Raw genomic sequence first — 10089 nt, 5'->3', positions numbered from 1 at the left:
CGACGCCCGCCTTTCGGGGGACAGGGGGAGGCCGGGCGGCCTCTGACACCGCCGCTGAGGGGTTCTCGTGCTTCCCCTGAGTGTGTCAGATGTGACTCTCCTGGGGCTGCCTGTGTGCGTGTGGTGTCCGGGAGGGAGTCGGCGTTGAGGTTAAGAGGTTATTATTCCGAGTGCTCTCTTAGCATTAATATAACCGGTTTTTTCTTAAGTCTGTTAGTTTTGTCTTGGATGTTTTCTTATGATGCTGCTTATAAAATTAGATTGGCCTCTGGTGTTTCTTTATGTAGGCACTGTAGATGCATGGTTCTTGCAGAACGGTATCCAATTAGAGGGTGTTTTTATGTGTGCGCTAGAGTATTTATCAACGACTATTTTGCTTCAGGAGATTAGGGAAAAAGCAATTTTAATAACGGAGGTGATTATGTTTCTAGGTATCTTAGAGGCATGAGTTCTGTATTTTTCTTCTGAAACTTAACTTTGTAAAGAATTCCTTCTTACTTCGCTTACCTACCCTTTACTACCTCCTTCTCACAAAGTTTAAAATAATACCATGTATATTTGTGTTATTGTGAAAGGCCGTTTGAATTTCACAGCAGTAAAACTGAGTCAATATTTAACTTTTACACCTAAGAGAGAGTCTAAAGAATATTAGAGCAAGAGGGAAATTATGTAATAGAATTATTTTCTTCAGTGTGTTTGACATCATAGTGGGCAGGATAAGTGAGTAAAAATAGTATGCTTCTTGACATTAATTGTTTTAAGAGGGAGGAAGTCATCTGAGCCCAGATTATTCCCATTGAAACACGTTAATTGTGGGAAGGCTGAGAAAATGTATATTTGCAAGTTAATTTATATGTCTTGTCACTTCCTATGTTTCCAGATTCATATCTTATAAGAAAACCTTTTAAAAAAAGATTTTTTTTTTTTTTTTTAAAGTCAGAGCTGGCATTCATTTCTTGAAGGAAGTACATATTAAATACAGCCAATGTACAAAGGCACTAAGGTCTTGTTAGCAGGAATAACAGATATTAACACATTGGCCGTTGTGGTACCAGACCTAATCTTTTACCTTATGATGGAACGAGAGATTTGAACAGCAATGTTATGAAGAAAAAGTGTTTCAGTAGATTTCAGTTCACTTTTTGAAATGGAACCAATGTTGCTTTGAAATTTTGCTAATATGGCAAGTTAGTAAAAAAGTCAATCACTTCTGAATTAAGCAAAGCAAACTTACAGTTTCTAGTGGGGAAATCTAACATGGAAGCAGATGGCTAGTTTCTCCAAAGATAATAGATAAAACGAAGACTTTTTATTTTGTTAACCTCAGAGTTACGGATAGTTTGCTACTTTAAATATGCTTAAGTACAGTAAATACATTTCAAGAAAAGTATATGCAACGTATCACATTCATGGAGCATTATAAATGTTTTATGGTGATCTAGAACTTGGCAGGTGGGACCATGTGTTCATCATTTACACTTACATTGCATGTCCTTTGGAGAGAACCTGAGAGCCTGTGTCAAACTCTGTTGGTAGCGTATAATGACACTTAAGGACACTCTGACTTTTAAATTTGATCCAATAAGATAAAATCAATACTTTGCATTTTTGTAGCACTTAGTACTTCTGAAGTACTTGTACATATGCTATTTGATTTATAATCCTCACTGTTATTCTGTGAAGTGAACAAGGCACCTCATAGGTAAGGGAAAACAGTCTCAGAGGTTAAATGCTTTGCCCCAAGTTTCAGAATTCCTAAGTCTCAGCTCTTTTAAATTGCTCAATTGAGAAAACACTTGCATTGTTATTTCTACTATACTGTAGTAATATAGTCACATTAAATGTATTGAGTCAAAAATAAGATTAGTTTTAGAATTAAAATACAAATTTCGTAGAGATGTTCATTTGTCATAGGAAATTAATTTAAACTTTTTCCTTTTAGGGCAAATCCAGACAGAACCTTTGACTTGGTGTTGAAAGTGAAATGTCATGCCTCTGAAAATGAAGGTATGTGTCTTCTGTGTTCTGTTATTTGACAAGGTCTCTTTTTTTTGACAGGATCTCATTCTGTTCCTCAGGCTGTGTAGTGGCATGATCGGGGCTCACCGCAACCTCTCCTTTCTGGGCTCAAGTGATCCTCCCACCTCAGCCTCCCGAGTAGCTGGAGCTACCAATGCACACCACCATGCTCAGCTAATTTTTGTATATTTTTTGTGGAGATGGGGTTTCACCATGTTACCCAGGCTAGTTTCAAACTCGTGGGCTCAAGTGATCCACCCACCTTGCCCTCCCAAAGTGTTGGGACTACAGGTGTGAGCCACTGTGCCTGGCCTGTTCTGTTAATTCTTAAAATAATTGATTGAATCTCTCAAAGCAAGTGTTAATATTGTGCGCTACTGGAACATGATACTAATAGGAAAATAATACTACTAAATTTGTATCCTGCATTGAGTGTCTCAAGTTGCTGGTAATGAAATAGATGTCAAGTCTTTGCCCTGGGATTATAAAAATCATGAATGTTATCTGTGCAGCTTGAATTTCAGATGTCTGTTAAGCCCATATAACTTGCAACTCAACTTCACCATTCATTGATAAAGTTATCATTAGTTTTGGTGAAAGGGCATGTCTTTTCATTTTATTTCATTTATGTTTGGAAATTTAGTGTATTTTTTTAAACATTAGTGCACATTCTCCTGCTAGTACCAATGGAAGCTACACCGCTTCCCTTCTGTTGTTTTCAGAATGCAGAATGCAGACTGAGTAGCCCCTTCTGCTGAATTTACTCCAATAGCACAGCACTTTTGGAGGGAGGTAAACAATACTGTGAAATTACTTGGAAGGGTTTCAGCTGTCAGTTCTGTACAATTTCCTGAAAAGACGAGAGCATAGTAGTTTAATGTCATGATTTTCATCATTTCCCTTCACTTTTGTCGTTTTGTATATTGTGCTTGTGTGTAGTAGGGGGCACAGTTAGCAGACAAGAATAAGGAATATCTTTCCTTACCTATTTTCTTTTAATGTGTTCTTGCATGCTATGTCTTTCTAGATACTTACAGTATAGTCTTTACTTGCTGTGTGCTTAGACCCTGGATAGCATGATGATTAAGCATAGGGGTTTTGTGGAGACTGGTTGGCGTTCCTGAAGCCTTGGAAGAAAGTCTGCTGACACTTTTAGCTTCAGAAACTATCCAGCAATTACATACCCAAGTAATTTGGAGCTACACACCTTAAAATAGAGAAGCCCAACCCAGTCGTGGTGAAATGGGCATGGCTAATTTTAGTATAAAGCCACACATTGTTGGCTCCACCAGCCCTACTACTGTACTCCTGGTCTGTTTGAACCGCAGCTGTGGTCAGGTTTGTCCATTGGCAAGGAGTGATCCTAGGTTTTAGGGAGCCTTTTCTGGTTGATGAAGTTATCTTTTATTGTCCTGTATGTAGTAAAGTTTATCTATTTGCATTATTTTGAGGCCCAACCAGGTTCTCTTTGAAGAATGAATATATTAGGTAGAATGAATACTCAAATGGATACATTATATTTTCAGCTCCGTTTAATTCTGTTCTATAGTGTGTTTATGGTATGAGTTAATCTAAAAAATACCTACCACAACATTACTGAAGGTGTGTGAAGTAATGCTCATCTGATACTGTTTGTAAAGGCGTGGCACAGTGACTCACGCCTGTAATCCCAGTACTTTTGGAGACTGAGGTGGACAGATCATTTGAGGCCAGGAGTTCGAGACCAGCCTGACCAATATGGTGAAACCCCATCTCTACTAAAAATACAAAAATTATGCAGGCATGGTGGCCCATGCCTGTAATCCCAGCTACTGGGGAGGCTGAGGCACGAGAATCACTTGAACCGGGGATGTGGAGGTTGCAGTGAGCCGAGATAGCACCACCACACTCCAGCCTGAGTGACCAAGTGAGAGTCTGTCTTAAAAAAAAAAAAAAGTGTATATGTGTATATATATACACACACGTACATATGTGTGTATATATATGTATACATATACATATATATATATATATCACACAACAAGCTAATTTCATTTGGAAAGTATGGATTTTCTAATTTTAAATGTGTTTTAAAGCGATCTTGTTAAAAGATCAATTTGCCTTATATAACACCCAGTCTATGCATGTGTCAGAGAGATTGTGACCTTTTTATAAAGACTTTTGAGTGGTTTACTCCCTTCTTCCTCTTTTCCTCTTTTCCACTTTTCATGAACTAGTTATTCCAGTTTGTATCTTCTGCTTCTGCCCTGCTTTAATATTATACCTTGTCTTTTTGCTGTTGTTATTTAAATCACTATTTTTTAGAAACATCTTCATTTGTATTTTAACAGTTTATATTTAGCCTGGTAAAGTTGTAAATATGATAAATGGTTAAATAATATTGGCTTCTCTGTAGGCTGCAAACAATCCATTCTATATGGCTAATTGGCAGAAAATTCTAAAGAAATTTAAAAAGACTAAACTCAGACCTGTTAAGAAGCAGTAACCTTTCTTTTATTATGACTTAAATAGTATGAACATGGCTAATATTTTAAGATCTAACAAGTAATAACTATAATCAATAACTATAATAAATAATAAATGATAAAATAGTAACTATAAATAATAAAATCAATAACTATAAGAGGGCTATGAAAATAAATTTTTTTTGCCAAATTGAGAGATTGATGTTTCTGTAATATTTTATCAATGTTCTACTTTATAGCTAAATCTTAAATAGAAAAATATATGAAAATTATTTTAAAAGTTATTGGAATCCTCCTATTTAACTGTTAGTACCTATTTGTTTTAATGAGGCTCTGATATGTGCTTGTTTAAGGTATGATAATTTTTTCTTTGCTAACATTAAATGAGCATGGGTGAAATTCTTAAATAGTAATAGACTTGGAAAACAAAATGCATAAATTAGGTTGCTTTGGAGTACAAACATAAGGTTGGTTTAAATAATAGAGAAACTAGAGAAACTTGATATGGTTCATACAAGAAGTCATCAAACATCCAGGTGCTTTCTGCTTCTCATTTCTGCCACTCACAGTAATGGTGTCATTGGAGGGTTAGATTCCTTGTGGTTATAAGACTGTCAGTGGAAGTTGGAACTCTGCTTTTTTGTTTGTGACTCGGGGGGTGACAGACACTGGCTTTAAATTTCTCTATTTAGAGTCAGAAAGTTTCTTTTTCCAAATCCCCTAGAAAGCCTTTCCTTAGATCCTGGTAGCCTAAGTTGGCATGGGCCTGACAATTCCTGAAATTATCAATGGTGGGGTAGAGGTAGAGGGGTGGGTGGCAAGACTATCGTGATTGATTTATTTAAATTGGCAATGAGTAGATGTTGAGAAATCAATTAAAATGCCTTTGTTAAAAAACTCTCAGAATATTTATTTTTTGATGACTGATCAAATAGAAAATATATTTAGAGTAAATTTGGTTTATACTAAGATTGGTGATACTATGTTAAGCTATTTGGCATGCTTCTCTTGTTCATTTTTAATGGATAAGTCTAAATGCTTTCCTTTATCCTGAATAACTTAGATAAGTATCTTCAGAGACATGTTGTTAATTAAATGTTAGTTAACAGTGTGAAATGACATTAGCTTTTAAAACATAACTTGATAAAACTCTTCTGGTAAGATTGTGATGTTTATCTGATCTACTGCTATTTGTACTTGTTTCAGAGGAATAATGTTGATTTTTTTTTTTTTTTTTTGAGAACAACACATTTCAGAACATTCTGGAAAATAGCTTGTTAGTTTCATATAGAGCACTCTACAAATCTAAAACAATGCCATGAGAGGGGTTGGTAGTATTTCCCCGTGGTGTCCCCTACGTGTTAGTAGAATTTGTTCTGGTGGTGTCTGACAGATTTTTTTTTTTTTTTTTTAAGTGGAGGTTTCCCTGGCAGAACAACCTCCCAGTAACTTCTGCTCCAGCTGTCCAAGAGTGAAGTGCCAAAATTGAGATCTTATTGCTCTTCCTGGTAGATCTCCAAGATAATTGCTAGTGTTCTTCTTTTTGTTATCTGTCTTCCTTCCAGCAGGCAGGGAAGTACAGCCAGCAGTGATGGCCTCTCCTCAATTCTGTTAACAGAAGTCATTGTTACCATACTGCCCCACCTTTCCCAAAGTGACTTAATCTTCAGGGAAATGAAAAGTAACTTTTCCTCAATAAAAGATTGGGGATGCCTCTAAGCATTTCTCTTCTGGGAAGTGGCTTTGGTACTTTAGCTTTCTCTTTTTTTATTTTGTTGATGGTTTATTCCAAGTAGTAATAGGAGCAGTAGTAGGGGGAGGAGGAGGAGGAGGAGGAGAAAAAGGAGGAGGAGGAGGAAAAGGAGGAGGATGAGGAAAAGGAGGAGGAGGAGCAGCAGCTGCAGCAGCTAGTATGTCGTATTTATTCTGTGCTGGGCACAATTCTGGGTATTTTTCATGTACTAACTATTTAAGCCTCACAAAAATCTTACGATATAGGAAGTGCTTGTTTCCATTTGGCACATGAAGAAACTGAATGAAGAACAGAGAAATGATGAAACTTGCCCAGGGTAGTCTGTCCAGAGTCTGTATTTTAACTACTGCTCTGTTGCCTCCCATTGCATAGTGACTTCATGTGTATAGGTGGTTTTATCATGTGAGGAAATATTTGAGTATAAGCTGTATGTGGTACAAGTAATTTTTTGCAAATGGGAATACAGTGTGTTCCCTAAAATTAATGAATCCAATGTAATCCCACCTAAAACAATTATTGAGTTTTTTCTTTGTGGTTGCAGACCCTAACTCATCCCATTTCCCTCCCTATCACTTTTCATTTTTAGGATTTGCATCTTCATATTTAGTGAATCTTTGATCTAATAGTTCTGGCTATTTAGTAGTAGTTTTAAAACATCTTTAGCAAGTCTTGTTTTCTTTATTCCTTTCTTTTTACCTAGAACAGTTTCTCTTAGGAACAAATTCTTCTTTGCTACCAGTTTTCTACTTTGATTTGCCTATCCAACCCAGTATCGAATTATCAATTTTTCTTATCTGCAACTTATGTTAACAGTTTAACTGCCTTTCGCTTGTTTGTTAAATTAGAACCTTAGGCCAAAGAATTCTTAGTGTCCTCCATGCCCTGCACAAGAAAGGTATTTCTAAAGTTACTTTTTTGCGTTTGATAACTTTTCGTCTATAGTGATACTCTCTACACTAGACTCTACAACATTTTGCTTCTGCTTGGTATTTTAGCACTTATTGTATTCTTATGGATATGTTTAATATGGTCATTTAGAGACATATTGATATGTCTAAATGTATGTTTGCCCTGCTTGAGGTAAGTTCTTCATGAACCACAACTTATTAATTTGTATTCTTAAGAAAAAACTTAACACATCTGACATGTTGAATGAATATTTATTGAATGAATAAAAGAAACTGGGGCTGGGTGCAGTGGCTCACACCTGTAATCCCAGCACTTTGGGAGGCAGAGGCGGGTAGATCATTTGAGGTCAGTAGTTTGAGACCAGCCTGGCCAACATGGTGAATCCCTGTCTCTACTAAAAATACAAAAATTAGCGGGTGTGGTATCAAGCAGCTATAGTCCCAACTGCTTGAGAGGCTGAAGCAGGAGAATCCCTTGAGCCCAGGAGGTGGAGAGAGATTGCAGTGAGCTGAGATTGTACCACTGCATTCCAGTCTAGGCGACAGAGGGAGACTCTGTCTCTAAAAAATAAAAAATAAAAATAAATTGGACCTAACTTAATGCTTGGCCATTGAATAAATGAATGTTGATTAAATTAATCCCCAGAGAACTGCTGTAGAAGTGATTTTAAGTGTGTGCTGATGTGACAGTACAAGGGTATTAGAAATAGAAGTCCATATATGTCTTGGAATGGGCTATTTTGGAATACCCCATCCTCAAGCTCTTTTCGTTCAGTGCTTATGTCTCCTTTCCTCTCCTCATACCAAAAGATTTATAAGAACAGTTGCTATATATAATGTTTGTGAATTTATCTTAAAACCCATCTATAACTTTTCATACCTACTAAAACCCAACAAAACTCTAACATTTAGAACCTTGATGAATCGTACAGGTAATAAAGTAGTTTAGGAGGTATTGCATTATTGTCCAACATGGAAAAAGTCTGAGTAAAATGTGGTTACCATGATAGTTGTTTTTGCTGTAACTTTGTGTTCATTTAAGAACTCTGAGTCTCTCTCAATTCAGATGCACTAGGATAAATTAGAGTAATCCAAACTGTATAAGCTAAATTGTTGAAGAAAATGAAACTGTGACCAGGCATGGTGGCTGATATCTGTAACCTCAGCACTTTGGGAGGAAGAGGTGGGAGAATCCCTCGGAGTCAGAAGATGAAAACCAGGCTGGGCAACATAGCGAGGCCCCCATCTCTATTAAAAAAAAAAATGAAACTGTTGTATTCTTTTATACCGCTAGCCAGGAACAAAATGTAATGTGATTCTTCAGAACCATGTCCTTGGGTTATGCCCTTCTTGATTTATATAGAAAATAGTTGAGAATATATGTACTTTTATATATGGCTTGGGGCATTACATCCTCCTTCACATAGCTGCCTGCAAGTGTAAAAAGCAAATCAAATTTCACTGTTCAATATTTGTTGATTATTGTTTTCATAGGTGTGTTGCAAAGTTTACATTTTAATGGTTTGGTTATCACTTTCTCATTAGGTAGTTCCTTTTGTTTACAGGTTCTTTATTTTTGCCACTTTAATCTAAGGTGACCTCTTGGTGTTTTATGTTCGTGATGTCCACTGTTAAATGTGAGAGGCTGCTTGGCCTCTGCTGCGGATTTCACAGTGGTATGCTTTAAGACTGTTGTTTGGTCACTGCTGTGTTGCCACAGTGCGAGTTTGTTCAGGTTTTTTCTTATAACTGTTTTCTTGACTTTCAAGGTGATATGTTCCTGATGTGCTTTTGATAATATTCTCTCATTTTCAGATTTTTCTTAAGCTCAGATAATATATTCTTTTTCTCTAAATTTTCATGTTTTATTTGCAAGTTAGAGGATAATAATTTACTGTGTACAGTATACATTTTAAAGTGTTCATATAATACTAGCAATAGACATGTTTAGAGTGCTTTACGCAGATGGCCATGGTATTTTAGGTAACAATGAGAATATCACATTTGAGCTCTTTGATTTTTAATCATTTCCAAAATAATCTTTCTTCCCTGGAAATAAGCTTAATGTTTAACATTGAAAAACTTTTCCCACTTTCAAACTTTTGATTTATTTCAAGTAGTAATTTAATTTTATCTATAGAAAGTAATGTCTTGGTTCACGTTTCTGTGATAGGTCAGTCATTGGCCTTGTGGGGGAACTTGCTAAAAGGTGGTCCTGACTTGGCCTTTTAGAAGTATTTATTTAGGAGATTGTGGTACTAATTCTTATGACGTTGAATAAGAGAAAAGTAGAGTAACAGAACTTGAGTTTCCTTAAAGAGCACTTAGTGTAATCCCATGGAGTGTGGGGGGAATTGCTTTGATGCCTTTTACAATTCCTGGATCCCCTCTGCTGTCACCTTGTAGGTGTCATTATCATCATGCTGCCTGGTGACTGTAAAAATTCTCACAATGAGCATTATATAGGCCTGCTCCACTAAGGTTACCCCTCTTCTCTTCTCACCACTTTTCAACAATTTCTTTTAAGTATATTGGTGTTACTGAAAGTATGTATCTGATTAATTAACAGTGAGGTGTGAACAACTGATAGACAGCCTTCAGGGAAACATTTATTTTTATTTTTTATTATGTATTTTTAAGGGAACATTTATTTTTAAAGAAAACTTTGTAAACTCAAATCAGTTAAAGAGAAGTAATGTTTTTTTTTTTTTTTTTTTTTTTTTTTTACGGAGTCTCGCTCTGTTACCTAGGCTGGAGTGCAGTGAGGTGTGAACAACTGATAGACAGCCTTCAGGGAAACATTTATTTTTATTTTTTATTATGTATTTTTAAGGGAACATTTTTTTTTAAAGAAAACTTTGTAAGATTATAACTAGGATGGCTGCAACATATTAGATTGTTAATTCTGCCCTTAAGACTTTATGGCTGTTTATTATAAATTTAA

General features: G+C 36.0%; 1 long non-coding RNA gene across 1 annotated transcript in view; it reads left to right on the top strand.

Annotated features, from left to right (window-relative positions):
• The first annotated feature begins 1941 nt into the window (after positions 1–1941).
• Positions 1942–10089, top strand: part of LOC105532165 — a 49562-nt gene continuing 41414 nt past the window's right edge. Inside the window, exon 1 of the long non-coding RNA XR_001004927.1 lies at positions 1942–2007. This is a non-coding gene — a long non-coding RNA (uncharacterized LOC105532165). The remainder of the gene's footprint in view (positions 2008–10089) is intronic.

This window comes from Mandrillus leucophaeus, unplaced genomic scaffold, assembly GCF_000951045.1.
Source record: "Mandrillus leucophaeus isolate KB7577 unplaced genomic scaffold, Mleu.le_1.0 Scaffold938, whole genome shotgun sequence".
Lineage (NCBI taxonomy): Eukaryota > Metazoa > Chordata > Mammalia > Primates > Cercopithecidae > Mandrillus > Mandrillus leucophaeus.
This window is presented reverse-complemented; position numbering and strand designations above follow the sequence as displayed.